Source organism: Strix uralensis, chromosome 15 (genome assembly GCF_047716275.1).
Source record: "Strix uralensis isolate ZFMK-TIS-50842 chromosome 15, bStrUra1, whole genome shotgun sequence".
Taxonomy (NCBI): domain Eukaryota; kingdom Metazoa; phylum Chordata; class Aves; order Strigiformes; family Strigidae; genus Strix; species Strix uralensis.
The window spans coordinates 1,669,721-1,688,389 of NC_133986.1; the positions used below are offsets into that span (position 1 = coordinate 1,669,721).

At 39.9% G+C, this 18,669-nt stretch overlaps 1 protein-coding gene across 11 annotated transcripts in view; it reads left to right on the forward strand.

Annotated features, from left to right (window-relative positions):
* The first annotated feature begins 10,987 nt into the window (after positions 1-10,987).
* MICAL2 (microtubule associated monooxygenase, calponin and LIM domain containing 2) overlaps positions 10,988-18,669 on the forward strand; it is a 130,214-nt gene continuing 122,532 nt past the window's right edge. For 10 of the 11 annotated variants that reach the window (XR_012630904.1, XR_012630905.1, XR_012630906.1 and 7 more), the window contains exon 1: positions 10,988-11,037. The gene's annotated coding sequence lies outside the window, so the exon portion shown is untranslated. Of the gene's footprint in view, positions 11,038-11,300; positions 11,383-18,669 lie in introns of those variants that run through there. The other variant, XM_074884323.1, reaches the window with a different exon arrangement.

An 18,669-nucleotide genomic window follows, 5' to 3' on the forward strand; every position in this document is an offset into this window, starting at 1 on the left:
TGCTGTGGATCACGGGTATTCTTCTGCTTAATAGACCAAGGTCTCCTAAACTGTAAGTGATTATTCCTTCCTGCCTCAGATTTGCAAAGTACCTGAAACAATAACAGAAAAGAAGCTATTATCTAAAAGATAGATTCTGAGTAAATGATGTTATTTGGATGTAATCTCCATAGCTTCCTTCTCCCTACCTGCCATTGAAAATACTGGAGGCATGTGTTTGGCGGACAGACTATGAGGCTGAAAACTGGTACTATATGACAATTCCATTCTCAGCCTGGCCATTGGCTTGAACTGTGAGCAAGTTATTTCCTTAAGCCATGACATCCACAGCTGCAAAACAGGGTGAGACTCGAGAGTCCTCAACATAAAATACTGTTCTTTGTAATGCAAATTCTATTATTTCTATGGTACTACTTCTGAGGTGTTACAGATCTGAGATTTAGTTGTAGATTGTGCCCCTCAGGAGATTCCAAAGGGTCAGGAATATTTTGGGTTTTAATGGTGCATACAGATTAGGACAATGCATGCAGGTGGGACTGTCTTTAAACTAGATGGTTGAAATGCCAGAAAGTCAGTGCTTTTACATGTGGACAAAAGGAAATACTTCTACTGCTCTTTTACTGTGGAATGTGGAAAAAATTCTGTGGCTGTTTCAATGATGAATTGTGCAGATAGTAGTTATGCATGAGTTAATGTTTTAGGATGAAACGCCATCCTTAGTTTTTGATAAGGCTTCTGCTCTTGAAAGAAGAATTGAGATTGCTTATGTTCTGTATTCCAGTTCCATCTCTATTTTTAACAATTTCTAACATATTCCTGATCTAGAAAAAAAGAATCCGTTTAAACAGTATTTTGACTCATCAGTCAAGTTTTAAGCATGCTCATAATTTTCTCACTGGGTTTGAATCCTGTGTATGGGAAGTGCCTGGACTGATTGGCTGAGTCATTTTCTGGTGATTAAGTGGTATGTCTGAACAGGAAACATACTGCAAAAGGCTTGAGGGGGTTTATAAATAGAAAATGTTCTGAGGGAAAATCATTACTCAGAAAGCAAATTCTATTGATACATGACTGTATAGATGTTGTCTGTTGTACAAGACCGGTATTCTTTAATGGAGAATTTTATTTCTTTTTTACAAAAACCTTTAATTACTTAATACTATTTCTTTACATCTTTATCTTACACAGATGAATGTATAGGGACAGTAACCACTTTTAAACTTCAAAATAAACCTCCTTGATAGCTGTCCTTTTGTTTTCAAGGCCTATGCTTTTGATTCCAAGAACATATATTTCTTTAACCTTACCCTTGTTAAACTGACAAAATCCTGATTTACTGTGCGCTTCCTATGTGCTTTCTTCTGTGATACAGTATGTATATGTCATATGTCGTACATACAGAGGGAGCAAGGAATGCGACACAGAAGCTAGGAATTCCTGTGTTAATACTGCTTCTGCCATTGTTAAATTAGTGAGTCGCCTTAGACATGCTTTCCTGTAATTTCCCTAGTTTTTCCTAGGACTGTGATTTGTCTTCACTTTGTTCTTCTGGAAAGGTAGGATGACAGCTACTCCCCGATTTCAGAATTGTATTTTACCACAGCGTAATAGGATACTGTACAATTCCCTTGAAGTCAATGACTTTGTCCACAAAACCAGAAAGGGCGTTTTTACCCCTCTTCAGTTAGCAGCAATCTTAGGATCCCTGTCTGGTCATCTTACAGTGTAACTTGCTGACAAACTGCTCATTTGACTGAAAAGAGCAGTCCTGTCATTGTTTAAAGAGGAGCTATAGTGTTAACACAGAAAAAAAAATATTGTGGACAAGTAATGGAACTAAAATCAAACTTCCCTAATTTATAGCCGGATCCAAAGTTAACCAAAGCCAGTGGGAGTCTTTCCACTGACTTCAGTAAACTTTGCATATTTGTCCACAGAAGTGCTCCTAATACAGTCCAGCCAGGCCCTGGGAGATGCTCCAGCCCCTTGTTCTCAGCTGACCTTCTTTGGCCAGCATGCAGAGCTTCTAGGGTGAAAATGGTATTACATACAGTATCAAGAGCAGGCTGAACTAAAACCTGAAACAAAAAAATGCTGTAGGAAAACCCTCACTAAAGAAAAAGCTAAATAAATAACAGTAACTGGTAGCAGTATTATGGGTTCTTTTGCCTCCAGGCAAGCACCTACACATTTATAAGTAATGACATGCAGGCATTAGTTTAGTTTAAGATGCTTATTGATGTTTTGTAGACAAAGTTTTAAGCAAAACAGAAGGCAAGAGTGGGCAAGTTTCCAAAATCTGTGTGTATTGTGAATTAAAAAAGTACATACAAGCTTTCTCTCCATGAGTACACAGTGAGTGTGTGCTAAAAGTCCTGCTACAGTAGTGGCTAAAAGTCCTACTACTGTACACTAAAAAAAAAATCCTACTCTATCACTGCCTGGAGTAAATGATAAGAGAAGTGGCAGGGCTCATGAAGGAAACCAGCCATTTAATTCAATTAATTAAAGACGTAAGTCTGCTTTGAAATGTAGAATGTTTTTTAATAAGGAAGTTTCACAGTAACCCATTCTCTGAAACGGTCTGTTAGATAGCAACTGTATTTTATTGAAGTTAATATGAATTATCCATGTATATCTAAACTTTTGTTTACTCTCTGACAACAAATATTTCTCTGTGTGGGTGAAAGTGAAAGGCCAGACAGTGATCTCTAAATCACCAGGAAGTATTGCACTACTGTAAATAAACCATTTGAATCTTGTGAAGTTATTTCAAATTGAGTTTTATTAATACTGAAAATACCTTTTAGTCTTTAGCTTACATTGTTAAACAGTATGTTGGTGAATGGGTAATGCCAGATGAATATCTTGAAAGAGCAGCATAATTGCTGCTCATTAAGAAATTTCAAGGATGCAATATAGCTAAAAGAAGCATTTCGTATGCAAAAATAAGCTTTCAAAGCAGGAGGGTAGAATGGCAAAAGAAGACTTTTCAGTTGTGCTGAGTTTCACAGGTCAATCTCATGTATGAATTTTGAATAACCTGTGAAGGGGGCTTGAAAGAAATGCAGTTCTGTGAACAACATGGAGCAATCACACAACAAGCTGATGGACTAAGTTTCTGCTCAACAGGATTTCCCCTGGAATGTGGCAGTTGTTAGACGTCTTCATTTCAGCTGTTGTGAAAACGCACTTGTGCTCAGGCTTTGTTTTCTCCCCAAGTGCTGCTGTTACCATTCCAGAGAGTTCAAAGTGGTTTTGCTCTCTGTGTGTTCAGGCTTCTCCTTCACCAGCTGAAATCTGATATTTCAGACTCTGGGTATGCACAAGCAGGAAGGGTGGAGGGATGCCAACTGCCCTGTTGACAAATTTGCAGATGCACAGGACCTTTTTTTTTTTAATTAAAGAATACTTTTTTTATGCTGGCACTGAGACTGGAAAGCTATTGGCAGATGGTGCAACTCTGAAAAAGTCTCTCATTAAGCTGTGCTTGTTTGTTTGAAGTTGCTAACGTGACATGTTTAAATACTAAATTATGGAGTTCATAAAAATATTTTACAGGTTGTCAGGAACAATATTGCTTGTGCTGTGATCCAGTGAGATCACATGAGCTAAGAAAACCCAAGCAACAGAAAGGAGGCTTGTTCAACAAGCCTTAGCGTGTTACCCTGAGAGCTGGTGGCAGCTCATGAGGTGGCACGTCTCTGTCAAGCACCAAGCCAATAGCCAAGTGGTCGTAGGAAACGTGGTGCTGCAAAGCATGCTGTCTCAGGGGGATGCAGCCCTAGGACTGAATGATCTGCAACATCTTCAAAATCTCCAAAGCTTACGGTAGGGAGGACAATGGCCGTGGCTTTATTCCACCTGTGGTCTCAACATGTCAAATGCTTGCTGTAAAACTTCTTTTGCTCTGCCACTTGTCCTCCCTGTTATAAGCAGTGCTGAAGAGGGTTGGTCGTCCTGAGCCACTCTATATTTGGCAGATGGGTTTTGGTAGCACTGATGTCTGTGCATGGCCTGCGTCTGTAGAGCAGTGTTGGGCTCCTCTGGGAGTGGAGGCATTATGTAAGGCTGAGCTCTTCCCTATAAGTTTATGGAAAACTGACAATGCTGGAAGGGAGCCAATTTACCTGGGAAAACTAAAGTTGACTAAGCTTGAACTCAATTATCACATAACGTTAGAGGTAAATGGCTTTAGGCCCCATTTAAGAAACCAGGGATGAAAGGGTGGAAACAGGAATAAGCTGCTTTTTTTCTGTGATCAGATAAGAAAGAGAAATGTTCAGTGCTGCTTGTAGCTGGATATAAAATAAAAAACCTGAAGTTGCAGTGGGTAGTTAAAAAAAAATTAAACTTTCAAGAACATATTCCTGAGTAGCAGTTTGAGAACACTATTTTAACTTTTATGCAAAAAGAAGTCCAGTTTTTTGAGGATAATTTTCCTAGGATTAAGGTAGTGATTAGAGATCATAACTTTATAACACTAGGTTTAGGAAAAAGTCTCTTTTGTGCCTGTACGGTGGGTAGCCTATCAATGCTGTGAATATCTTTAGCTTTAACAGTTGTGTGGCTGTGTTGCTATTTGGCCTCTGGTGAGGACTGCAGAATCCTTGGTTTTAACAGATGTCTCAGTCTTTGTTGTTGTTGTTGTTTTTGCAGTCGAGTGAGGTCAGAGGAAAAGTTGGTTATTGGTTTAAGTGAGCATAGGATTGACTCCAGTCAAAGATAGGAGGCTGGATGAAATTGTTTTTCTTACCAATAAGCATAGTAGTGAAAAATGTCAATATGTGTATTTCATCAAGCACAACCACTTACCTCTTGAACTATGACAACAATTGAGTATTTCTGAACAAAGTTTATGTATGCAAATATTTGTAACACATATAAATCAGACTAAAATGCAAACCAGGTAAACCAAATTTTTATATGTATCAACATTTTTCTTGCTGAACTACATATAACCATAATACACACAATTTCTGTGGAACCTATAGGCACTTAGTTATTATACTCTTATTGACAGTATCCTTTGGAAGTCAATGTCAACATTAGCCTGAAGAAAGAGTAAATATGAAAGTAAAAATGTCGGTGACATTAATTGAAATTTCCTATTCAGAGTAGGAATTCAGAGCATGGAAAGGAACTTGAGAAGCTGTAATTATACATTGGCCAGAGCCCTAATTATGACATGACAGTAAAGTTCACATTTCTTCTTCACCCAGACCATGAGTTTGCATTTTAGTTGCACTGTAATAGTCTCCAAGTACATCATAGCCAAATTTCATGTTTTTATATAAATCCTGATTGTCAGTTGCATTAAACATGCATAACTCTTGTTTCTTAGCGACCTTATTTTTTAAACAAATGGGGGTTGAATACATAGAATTTATTTATTTTATGCTGTCAAGACAATAATGTATAACAGACAAAACTGATACCCAGCAGTTGCTGATTGTTTTCTATTATCTCCATAGAGCAAGTTAGAAACATTTGTGTTAGATAATTTTAAAAAAAGACTACATCTTCTTAGCCATTCCTTCCTGGCTAAGCATGAGAAGCAAGGTCATCTCTTCTCCAATACAGCATAATGCAGAGCACAGTAAATAATCAGTCACTAGAATCTCCCAAAGTAAACTCAGGAATTGCCAAAGAAAGTACCTCCTTCCTCGAGAATGAAAAAAAAAGAGATTTGGCATTTAACTTCTAACATGTGTTTGCTCATGCATATGGAGTCATATTCATTAAAGAAACAATTAAAAAATAGCACAGACTAACTAGAAGTGTTTAACTTAAAAATGAATGAGAATCTGTGAAACTGGAAGCATAGCAATTAGAAGTGCTGTGGTTTCATCTTTGAGCTAGGCAAGTATGTCTGAGTGTTCAGCTGTCTGAGAAACACTAATTTCCCTAAAATATCACCAGAGACTATCTCTGCACTCAAACTTATCATGATGGTCCTCACTGGTTTGAACACTCTGTCATTCTTCCATTAATGACTCTTAGGGAAGACTTTGTTCAGTAACACCCACAAAACATAAATAACATATAATTAAATAAAGTCTCTGCTAAGGTTTAATATGCTAACATCAAAGCATCTGGAAAATGATCTTTGTCTCTGACAGGAGGTTTCCCACAGACAAGAAATAATCTCAAGTTCTTGCTGACAACACATACAGAACAGTTAATTTGTATTAAGCATGTATTTACAGAAGATTCCCTTTATTCACCAACAGTCACATTCTAGGAACTGTTTTCATGCAGGTGTGTGCTAAATACACAAGTCTTTTGTGTTGTTTTTATTGTTTTGGGGTTGTTTCCCACAGAATTTCCCCACCATCTCTATCACAGATCACTATATTTTTCTCCTGATACAATCTGAAGCAGCCTAGCTGGCTATTTTGCAATGTGACATCCTTTAAGCAGCTGACAGTTACTGGCTCATGCAGATGTTTTAGCACCCTAACAAAGCATAATCTATTTACCAGCTGTACGCAGCCTGGAATCATTTGGCTTGAAAGACTGTGTGTTAACTTAAATTTCTTTATCACTTTAGCTGACATTGATGTTTCACTTTGCTCTGCAAAGTCTTAATCTGAAATCAAGTATGACCAAACTCAGAGTACATTTTCAGGGAAGGTGTTAGCACAGCAGTGCAGGAAGGAAATCTTATCAGCTTTGTTGAGCTTGGTCGGTTAGTTTTACAGAGAGTCGTTCGTCAGCAGAATCCAAAGCAGCAAAGCTGCAAGTACTAGCTAGAAAGGTGAGGCCTGATCCAAAGCCTATTGGGATCCATGCAAAACAATGTTTAATTACTTGATCTTTTTCTCTCTGAAGTCAGTGAGATGTTGACATTTATTTCAACAGAAGAAGTACCTCTATGCTTTTGATACTCTCCCATATGTATTTCTCAGAGTAGTGACTTCTGCAAATCAAAGCAGAATCAAAACAGTAATTGAGCACATAAACCCAAGTGTCAGAAATTAAAATATAAAATATCTGTGGAATAAAGCCCTTAGGGCATTGAGGACTCAGCATTAATAAAATGAAGACTTCTAGTGATATTTCTTAGGGAAAAAATCCAGATATATCCCTATGGAAGACTAAATCTTTTAGCAGCTCACTAAATACTGGCTACAAGGACAGAAAACAGAAAAAAAAAAGCAACTCTTTATAATAATGATTTATTGTATCTTTCATAAAGTCTACCTTATCTGATTATCTGTCAAATCTTCTCAAAATTCAAATATACCTTACAAAATGGTGTGTGTCCCAAGAGAAGTTTCAAACTTCTTAAGGTTCTGGTGGTTGCTTTTCAGAACTCAAAAAATGTTTCCATGATTTGTAATTACAACATCACCAAAGCTGACATTATCCCTTACACAAAGCAAAATGACACTGAGATGTGACTCCGTTGTAGGAATAAATACAGGATTATAATTTTATGCCTTACTAAAATGAGAGTTATCCTAAAGATTGTGAGGCTCATTTCTTCTGTCTTCAAAGAAAGAATTTTTTGATTAACGAACTGAAGATTTTGAAGAGGCTGGTGCTGGCTAGCTGGGTACGCTCTATATGAGATTGCAGTTATCAAAGTTTCTTAGGAAATTAATCAATTAATATTTAATGATACTGGGAGCAAGAGATTGTCCTGTGCTCAGATTTGGTGTATTATTAGAAAGTTCACATCAGTAAAATCCTTTATAGCTTCAGGGAGATTTAACCAGCAAAGACATGTGATCCAAAGAGTGAAATTTCCTAGATTTGTGTCAGTAACCTGCATGAGACAAGCTCTATCTCCTTTTTGTCAAAATATCAGAGAAAATATTCACATGTGGAAAAAAAAAACCACCACCCAAAACATCCTCCACACATGCTCAAACCTCAAACAACAGAATATTTGTGTTGAAGAAAGGAGGATTAATGTTACCAACCTGAGGATGCATTACTGGCCAGGTGTGCTGTGGGATGTTGCCAATATGAGGCAGGTAGGGTGATGAAGGACCCATCCCCTAACTTCCCTAACAAATGAACTTGTGTAGTCATCTGTGGGAGGAGGGCTAGAAAATTAGCTAGGTGTGTTTTGTTGGTACTTCTGTCTAGTTTTTTAATTAAGAAACAAGGATCCTGTGGAATAGTTTAAATATTCATTATTTACCAGTGAACCAAAGTGTTCTGAACGATTCCTCAACAGAAATGTTTAAATCTGTTAATGTGTTTAGAAACTTGAACAAAAATGTTGCTTAGAAGGTGTCTCACACTGGAATAGTTCCATTATATGCTAAGGGTATTATCTGATACATTCAGGACGGAGTAGGAAGGGCTATTTCCTGCACATGTGGTAAGAAAATCCAGCTATTCCAGGCTCCAGAAAAATTATATGCTCCCACATATAGAATTCAGCTTCCTTTCCTTAGATCTATTTTCTTTTCCTCAATCTATAAAGCAAAATTTCTTTAAAAGAACCACTCTAATGGCTTTATATGTTCATTTAAAACAAAAAGCATTACTGAAGGAAGAGAATATGAAAATTTGTATTTAACTACTGATTCTCACTGGAGATGAATGTGATGACAAACTTCAAAATAAGAACCATCTCTTTTATATAAAAAAGTTCAGTTAGCTTTGAAGAAATCCACAGTTAATCACAAAAGATCAGACAGGTTGTTTAAATACCACAAGAAGGGCTTTTATTGTGTTGGATATGTAGATAGCATTACATTTACAAGAATTTGAATGGATAGGCTTGCCCATGGCAGGAAGGGGAGTGCTTTACATAATCAGCCACAGTGAGGGGATGACCACCCTACAGCAGAGTTAGCAGGCACAGCTTTATACTAGTTGATGAGGCTCGATTGTTTTTTATAAGGGCTATTCTTACTCCTTTTTCCTATCCTTTCAACGGGGCAGAACAGGCTAGGACTGAACAAAAAAAATTTACAGAGCAGCTGCACTGTTAAAAATAATGGGTTAGGAGCTTGGTCTCACTCAAGGGGAGGCTGTACAGCAGCCAGGGAAGTTGCTTTTTCCCTTTCTGGTTGCATTTCCCACGCTTCAAGTAAGGGAGGGTGGGCTAGGGTAGCCAATAGAACCACATGTAATATCAAATTTGTGGTTCTTGATTAGCGTTATTAATCTAATCTTTACTGAAGTGTGTTCATTTTAGCCCAGAGTGGTTAGGCTGTATCTTAGTTATGTTTTCCTTTGCAGAGAGGTAGGTGTGAATGTGAATAAAGATTCTCAATTCTGGTTAAGTAACATCTGATGGAACATAATTTTAAAAGATAGTTATGATAATAGTTAAGACTAGTGAGTGTGAACTGTACATGCATCTTTTGGCCATTTTCAAAGCTCAAATATTTAAGGGCAATCAGTAAATATACAGATTATAGTTATTAGAATGGCAAGATCCCTGGTGGGATCGTATGGGAGTACATAAAAATTTTGGCAAGACTTGGCAGGAGAAAAGGTTATCTTTTTATGGGCTTACTAACTTTTTCTGAGAGGAGTGGAGGGAAGAAGACAGGTGGTAAAGGTGAAGAGATATATGGGAGGCCAGTGCTGTATCTTTCCTAAAGAAGGAAGTTTTGGAATATTTCCAGGGGGGGTGGGGGTAAATTCTTTTTGACTTTGTATTTTCTGGGTTTTCTGTGGAAGAATCTTGCTTTCATTTGGCTCTCAATGCTGGACTGAAACTAAAAAGACTTTGTACAATATATAGATGTTATTTCTTTCACACACCCATCCCTGTTTGCTAACTACAGATCACTTTTGCTGGAAGTTTGCCAAGAGCATTTTCTCATTCCTTCCTCAAGGCTGATAAAGATGACAGTCTTTTAGATAGCAGGGAAACGGTATGCACCATTATTTCTGTATTCTAGCTTTTATCACTTGGAGGAAAAAGTACATTTAATCTCCCAAAGTTCAATAAGCAGAATAACATATTGCAATTCAAAAATTAAGGACTAAGTAAAACTTGGGTTCAGCCAAGCACAATGGAAGAAGCTAGAAGACAATTTTCAACCCAAATGAGAGATGTTTTCTGCAACAAAATGCTTACCTTGAGGTCAACAAATTATTTTAGAGTTGGTTAAATGCTTGGCTCGTTGGAGCTTGTGTTACTTGTGTTCAGCTGTGCATAGATAAATAGGGCCATATTCACACTTGTTTTCTCTCCACGTTATCGAAAGCAGCTTTAAATTTGGCTCAGAGCAGACAGGTGTGAAAAAGGTCAGGTGACTCATGTCAAGGGAGATTAGGGTCCTGCTCCCTTGTTCTGTCACAGCTGCCTTCGAGGTCACTTAAGGTATAGTGTCTGTGTGGCACCTGCCAAAATATTTATGAATGTTTTAAGTTCACGAACAGTAGGCCTGCTGAGGTTTTTATCAGACCTTTAGGTTAGTAGATAGGAGCTTTAGCTGGGGAGCACTTTACCCTCCCTGGTGCAGCAGTTACATCCTAATTGTTTTTCTTTCCTTTTTCATAAAACTTCACTTCTACCGTTAGCAAGATGTTACTGTTGATAGAAATCAAGGAGTTGTGGTGTAAGTGCTGTTAGTTACATTACCAGTCAATCCTGAACTTTCTTTCCAGTAGTTTTCTATTTGCTTCCTGAGCTAAATGTTCTTAAATCTCCTGAAGCTTCTTCAAATACAGAGCCTGAACAGACACAAGAAGCCCCTTCTCGGTTGCCCACGCCGCGCTGTGCCGGACGCGCTGACCCACGCACCGCTTCCCCAGCTCCCGGTGGCGCCTCCGCCGCGGCGGGGGAAGCGGATGCCCCCTCCTCTGGGGGGTGGGGGGGCCGGGACAGCCGGTGGGCACCGGGCACGGCCGGTCCCGAAAAGCCACGAGAGGGCGTGGGGGGATCTGCCGGGCTGTGCGGGAAATGCACCTTGCGCGAAGCCCAGGGGCGCCCGGCGGCGACTCGCCCGGGACTGGGCCCGCCCGCCCGCCTGGCCCGCCCCGGCCCGGCCCCGCCCCGCGCTGCCGGGAGCCGCGCCGAGCCGCGGGCAGCATGCGGAGCTGCCGCCGCCGGGGGTAGGTCGCTGGGGCGGGGCAGGGCAGGTGCGGTGGGAGCGGGACCGGGGCCGGAGCGTCCCTCGGCGGGCCAGGGCACCCGGGGCCGCGCTCGGGCTCTGCCTCCGCGGGTGGCGCCGGTCGGGGCGCGGAGGGCTGCGCGGCGGGGACCGGTCGGAGCGCCGAGGGCTGCGCGGCGGGACCGGTCGGAGCGCGCCCGGGCGGGTTCGGGTCGTGCTTCGGACGGTTTGCCGGCTGAGCGCTGTACCTGTCCCCGGCGCGTTGGTAGGAGCGCGGGGAACTGCGGGCTCGCTCTGGGCTGGGTCGGAGGGCGACGCAGGGAGAGTAAAAGTCATCTTTAGCTTGGTAAGTACTCCGCGGTTAAGACAGTGAAATGCTTTCCAAATGTGTTACAGCACTGAAGTGGGCTATTAGTTGGGACGCGTCTTAATGAGCGTGTTAATCAGTGTAACATCCTTCTCTGCTCACTTTTTGGTGTAATTGAACATGGCTTCTGTTGGTTTTTTCTTTGTGCTTTGAAGTGTGTGTTAACCTATGATAGTAATTGTCTTGTCATGTTCGCTACCTTTTCAATGTGTAAATTCAGCATGTGATTTGAATTCAGCTAACTAGTTGGCCGTGGGTTGGCTTGAAGACTGATGACTGTAGATTTATTTGCCCCTAGGCTTACAGGGCTGAACCAGTATCAAAAAGTTTTAAATTCTCTCTCAAGCTTATCGGAAAAGATCTGGAGGTCTCTGCTGACTTTAAAAACCGTTTACAATTGGCAACCTTGCTGGTACTTTCAGCCAAAATGCGATCTGAGCGTGGAAACCAAACTGCATTCATGTATCTAAAGATGGTCCCTGCAGGTCAAAACTGAGGCATGTTGGCACGGCCAGGAAACTTCATATGAGTGTGGACTTCTTTTTTTTTTTTTTTTTTCCCCTTCCCTTAGAGACTCTAAATGTTGTAACGAGGTGGAGCAGTGCAATCTCATGCCACCAGGCCCGACTATGCTATTGGTTTTGAGGAAGTTCTTAATCTCTCTGTGACTCAGTGTCCTAATCTTTAAAATGGTTTAATAAGACTTGTCACGCTTGCCTCCCAGGGATATTAACATCTAATTGATGTTCATGAAGTGCCTTGATCTGGGAGAAAAGAGGGCATCTTTCTTCCCTCATTTCGCCACTCTATATTGGTTGCTAATTATACTACATGGGTGGAAAACAGATTATCGGACAACTAAACTGGAATTCATGTCTGTTATCAATTACACAAGCACAGTAAATAAGTGTATGTCCATTAATGCTTACTTTGAATAGCTGGGTATTTCTCTAAATATGTGGGTTTTATCCTTTCTGGAGGATGCATCTGAAAAATGTGCTTCTAAAATACTGTACTGAAGCATGAGCAAACTATTGCTTCTAACTCTAGGGATATTATAGAGTTTTTCTCAGTATTATGAGATCAGTAAACATTTTAAGAATTAAAATTGTGTTCGCTCTCCTAACACTCAACACATCCTTGATCTTAGTCTTACTCAGACTGAATTCTATGTTCAGTCTCAGTTTTTGTAATGTCTCGCTACTTCAGAAACTGGAAAAACGTACAGTTTTACAGTTCTCTGCTTGAAAATACAAGTTGTCTTTAAAATACAAGTGCTGTATTTATCTTGTAACCATTTTACTTGTTGCCCAAAGCAGTAATTAGCCACTTTACTCCCCTGACTTGAATCTTGCCCCACCTCCTCCTTATCGCTGCGGCCTCCCCCGTCGGGCAGATAGCAGAGCCTGCAGTGGTAACTGCGCAGGGCTGGGGTAGTGGGGTCACAAGCGATGTAGGCCAGAAGACATCAGTGTTCCATAAATCAGCTGGTGCGAGTGGACACACCTACTTACAACACAGGCATAATGGTCTTTTTCAGCTGAAGTCTTGCGTTGAGAAATTCTCAGTCCTCTTCCTACACCTTGGTTTCTCCATACCACAAGGCTGGAGGCTGCTTTATGACGGGGCTGGCGAGCCAGGTACCAGCGGATTTGACTCATGCATTTTATTCAGTTCTCTTTTTCATGATTGTTGCTGCAAAATATATGTTGTTCCCCATGTTCAACAGACCTCTAAAGTCGATAACATGACAAAAAAAGGTTTTAAAATGCTGCTTGACATTAGTTAGTGCTGCTCTCTTCATAGTACTAGAAAAAAATATTGGAGGTGCATCTTATACTATGTGGTGGAGAAATGAAGTTCTGATGAGAAACTGAAGGATCCTGCATTCTAATTCCTTTTGCCTGCAGCAAGTGACATGACTTTTTCTGCCCTGTCTGTAAAACTAGGTGAGTTCTTAGCAAACCAGTACATAGAAATGTATAGAAAAGCATACAGAAATGAGAAGTCATCTCTGTTTGAAACTCTGATTTATTTTTTTTTTTCCTTAGTTGCCTTAATGTCACTCTAGAGGTGTATGCAGTACAATATCCCTGATATTGGGGGGGTGGTTGCGCTGCTGTTTGTGAGGAGTTCAGATTTCCTTCAGTTTTGTCTAGAATCTAGAAGTAAATATGATCTGAAAAGATTTTTTCTAAAATATTCTGAAGCAGCATCTTCTTGTCTGGTGGCCATGTCCCATTCCTTATGGAGATGAGAGCATCTATTTTTTGGCTGGAGATGTTCTTTAAGTGTAAGAAACCATAAAACAAGAGAGGTGATTGCTGTTCGGTTTCTTTGTGAGTATGCTTTAAGTCTTTCACCTCTTTCAGCACATACCTTGTATCTGCTCCAGCTGTCTCACTGCTCTGGTATTTTATAATTAGTATCTTGAAAACTCAAGGGAAAACTTTCAAATGCTATATATTTCCCATGTAGCTCTTCCATGTAGCTGTAACATTTGTTGTGAGTCCTTGGTAACGTGTATCTGTTCCTCAGGAGTCCTTCAACTCAGTTTGATTCCCCTGGCGTCAGCAGAAAAACCTCTGCTTTCTACTGGAAGAGGATTTGCTTCTTAGGGACACGGTGTGTTCTGATTCCCTTAAAACGAAGACAATTTCAGATGACTGAAATTGAGGTCTGCCTCCCTGTATGGTCCTTGTGTTTTCTCAGCTTGCTCGCAGGTTGTATCCAGAGCCAACAAGCTTCAGAAAGGCTGAGGGGTTGTTTTGTATGTCTGTACAGGCAACCCGGCATGCGTGTATCTGTATAATACATGAGTACATGTATCATCTATATTTAGCATGTGCGTTTTGTATGTGAGTAAATTGTTTCTTTGCACCTTCTCTTTTCAAGCTCTTTCTGTGTGAGGAGTCCATTAATTTGAAAAATGCAGCCTCTGCTCTGTGTCTGGCAGCCTGGCTGCTAAGGGATGGCACGCTGTTTGCTTTGCTCATCACTGGAGGGTTTTAGAGGTGTTTATGCTGCAGATTGACTCCTTCAGAAGTGGTATTAGTAGTTTGGGGTATTCCAGCATGGTACATTAGGCTGTTTCCAGAAAATACAGATATTCTAAATTAAGGCTATTAAGTGTCCACTGATTCGGTAACTGTGCAAACACATAGTTAATATTGTATTGTGACACATTCTAGAAATTGCTGGGTTTATTTTTGACATGGAGAAGATGACTAAGAATAACTCTTTCATCTATGCATAGTTACATTTACAAGCAAGTAAAAACGTCCCCAAAATGATCTTTAGTCATATTTAGACTCTTAGTTCCATGAAAGGGAAAAAATTCAGATATGCTTAAATCTGAGCTGTGTGTGCTATCAAGCCTTCTTCCTGCTCTGAGTTCATAACCCCCCATTCAGTGAGGGGTTATGTCTTGGGAGGTTTTGTTTTGTTTTATTATCTCCTCCAAATTTTTGCTGGCAGTTTACTGTGCAGGATGGGGAGCAAGGGAAGCCCCATTCTGTGTTGGAAAAGGCAGACCCTACCACAAGCACAAATTGTAATAGACACTACTGCTCTAGCTTATATTTAGTTTAAGTTCTGATTATTTTTATTTTGGTGTCCCAGTAACACTGATGTAACTAGGAGGAAATTTGGGTTCATTTCTTGCTGCTTTTTTCCTCCCTAGAGTTGTAATGGTAAGACGTGGTGAGGAGGGAGTGATTCTGAAGACAATCCATGAGTTCAGAGATCACCTGCCTGTCTGCTTCTGGACACTTTGCTATGTTTTGTTAGCTGGCCTCTGAAAGCTTCCTATCTGGGGCCTGACTCCTTCAGGCAGATGGTTTATTGAATTGTGTGATGGGAATATGTGGATTAGATTTAAACTTTTGTTCTTGTCACTGGCATCTCATCTGCATTGGTCTGAACATATGCCAGCAGTTTCTCCACTTGCTGCATTCAGCCAGGTGGATATTACCAATTCAGCTTTTAGAATGACTATGCCTGCCGTTGTAAGTGTGTGTTGGGGAGTTTTGTCTTCCTAAAAAGCAGGTTATTTGAATCTGTTAGTCCACGATAAATCCTTCTCAGACCTTTTAAGCTTGCAGCTTATTGCCTGTGTAGACTACAGTAATGCCTAAGGGGGTGTTACAGTTCATCCTCATCTTTCTGTGTAACTGCCATATCTAAGCATCGAAACAGAATTTCCAAAGCCATGTGAAATTTTTGTTGGGAATATGTGGGGATGTTTTGTAATCAACTTTAAATAGTCTTATGGTAATTTGATTGCTTATCTTAACTCTTCTGCATATTTTATGTTTGTTTTTTTTATATAGTGTTACTTGTGAAAGACTAAGTGGTTCAGATAACATATTGCCGTTTTCTTACCTGAATAGGCAACTCCAATAGCCAGTTGGAAGGATTTTAAATCCTCCAAGATGTTTTTTGCTAGTCTGTTGTGTGCAAATCACATATGATTGGAATCCAGCAAAAAAATTATTCACAATTTTGAAAAAAGCAAAGCAGAAGGTAGAATAGTTTTCCTCTCTCTTTGAGAAGATTTGGGTTTGGCAAATAGTGGAATTCTTTTTTGTATGTAATCAGATGAGAGTGTATCACAGTGACTATAATCTGTGTTACTGGCTGAGGTGAGTCCCATCTGTTAGTGGTGTTAGGGATGTGCAATACCCTTGGCCTCTAAACTTCTGCACATGGGGAGTAACAAAAGGATTTAGAGAAACAAATGCAGTCTCTGAAGGCAGTTGCTAAAAGCAAGGGAGAAATTAATAATGCAACGCAATGTTCTCTGCTGACACCCTCTCCAGCTGAAAAAAACACCTGGTTAAACATTAGCCTTATAACAAACTTTGCAAGATGCTGGGTAGTTTTTGGTTTCTGCTTACTCATGAGATCAGCTTCCTTTTGTACAGGATCATCTATTGTATATGCTTGTTATCAGGCTGTTTCTTATGGATTTTTTTCATGCTCTGTCACCTTGTGCTGAGCTGGGGAATAATTTTAAGTAGCAATATGAGCTGATTAGGAGAAAATTCAGGGCTTGTGTTGCAGGAGGTACTTGGACTTGACTTCATGGTAGTAAGTGTGTAGTCACTGCTGCTTTTTATTTATTTATTAAAAATATTCTTGTCAACATCATTTCACCCCAGCTGTGGATCTGGTACAGTATATACTTGTACACTTGAATCACCATTGCTTTTCTTCTGTTAGAGGTTGTAAAGGAGTGAGCGTCCTGAGAAGAGAACTTACTTCTCCAGGTCTCATTTCCATCCTAGCTGGACTGAAGGAACTGTTGATGGAATGTGATATTTGGGTTTGGATAATTTATGTGAATGAGTTCTCTTTCAGATCCAAACTCCTAGCCGTCTGCTCAGTATTTGGTTTTCCCCTACCACTGAGTGCTACTAATTCCTATGGTTGCCACCTATGCAGCCTTTCTATCAGTTCAGAAAATTGTTTAAGTAGTTCCATGGCTGTAGGGACAGAAGAATATTGAAGTCTGGAGCCATTTTTCAGATTTCAGAGTTTTGCTTCGTAAGATGGATGCAGAATGTAGGTTCTTCCCATTTCTATCTATGGATTTTTTAAAGTAACAGCTGACACTTCTCCATACAGTATTTGAGTTCAGAACATTAATGTGGTTGAATGAATATCAGAAATGTGCACGTGTTCAAGGCTTGGAAACAAGCTCCGTAAATATGAACTATTGGTGCATATTCAGAACTGAATTTGGTGGATGTAATCAAATACCTTTTGCTGTAATTACTCTCTGAAACACTGCCCTTGCACCAAGTCAACATTAGGTGTTCTAGCAAATGCATTAGGAAGAATAGGGCTTGTATAAAGAACTAAATACATCCCAACAGCGAACATGTTAAGACAAAAGAAATCACCTTTCTGTTGTTCTGATGAGGGGTGTATGTGAGAGGGAAGAAGGATTAGGGTGGTTGACTTTATTTCCTGGAAATGAATAGCATACATTTTTCAGTGCATAAAACGGATATTACTCAGTTTGTGACCTGCTTCCTAGTAAAAGTGTCTTGAAGCGGGGATTGGTTTAAATCTGTTGCCTGCATTCCTGACATACAGCATTGTGTGATGCTATCTTGTCGCAGAGGCCTGCAATGTGCCATGATGTATAAATAACCCTGTGTGTCAAAGGTAATTTGAGACAACGTGCCAAATATTTAATGAAGCGCTGGGTCTTGTCCTGGGTACCTGGTTTATATTTGGGTGTAGGTATCTGAGCTGAAACTGCGGCAGAGGGGTGATGAGTAATGTAATACTCCCCAGCACATACTGCAGAGCTGCTCTGTGTGGTACAGTAAGGCATAACCAGCGCTACAGATCAGCCACATCTTATTCATAACTTTGATGCTTAGATAAGCGGCCAGGAGAATAGGTTAATGTGCACTAGGCCAACCTGCTTTGTGCATGTCATCAGGAAAAAAAATTGCCCTTGGTATCCTCTGCAGAGTAATTTTAATAAATACTTCACATATCCATTTTCAAGATAAATCTAGAATAGCATACAGAGGGGAATGGCTTTATTCCTTCAGAAGCACCAATTCTCCCCTGGAGGTGGACTCAGTGGGATGCTGACCTTGGACCTCTTTATGCATGCATGCATTTAAATATATACCACGGAACCTGTATATAGCTATGTCTTTAGCTACTACCTGCCTTAATGAATGAATTGATGTTGTTAGTAACTTGCATGTAGAAGCATCTTCAAGCTTAGTTATGGAGGTGAAATATTTGTCTACCATTTATTTTATGTTTATCATGCATTAATAGAGAATAAAAGGAATTACACGACTGTTTTGGAGCAAGGTGAGATGTTTTTGTGTGTTGCTCACAATACTTTCCTCCTACAAAGGTAAATACAAGGTTCAACGTGACATTCAATAAAATACACAAATGACCTAACACTGTGTTTGATAGAGTTTCTTGACTCAGCTTTTCTTAATGGAGCATTTGTATGCATCCTTCAGATGGTCAGGTAAAGCAGGTAGTTTTACAAAGTAATGTCAATATGAAACTCTCTTGCCCTTTGAGGTAAAGCTTTGTGTGTTCTTTGACAAGTAAAACATTCCACAAGACATAACTGACCTAGAACTTAATAGGATACCTGTCCAAAAGGTGATCTGGCTCATTTGAAATCTCAAGCCAATATAACTACAAACACTGGCTTCTGGAAAATAGCTGTATAATTATTTGTCTTTTAGTTCGCTGATTTCTAAGATAAATAAA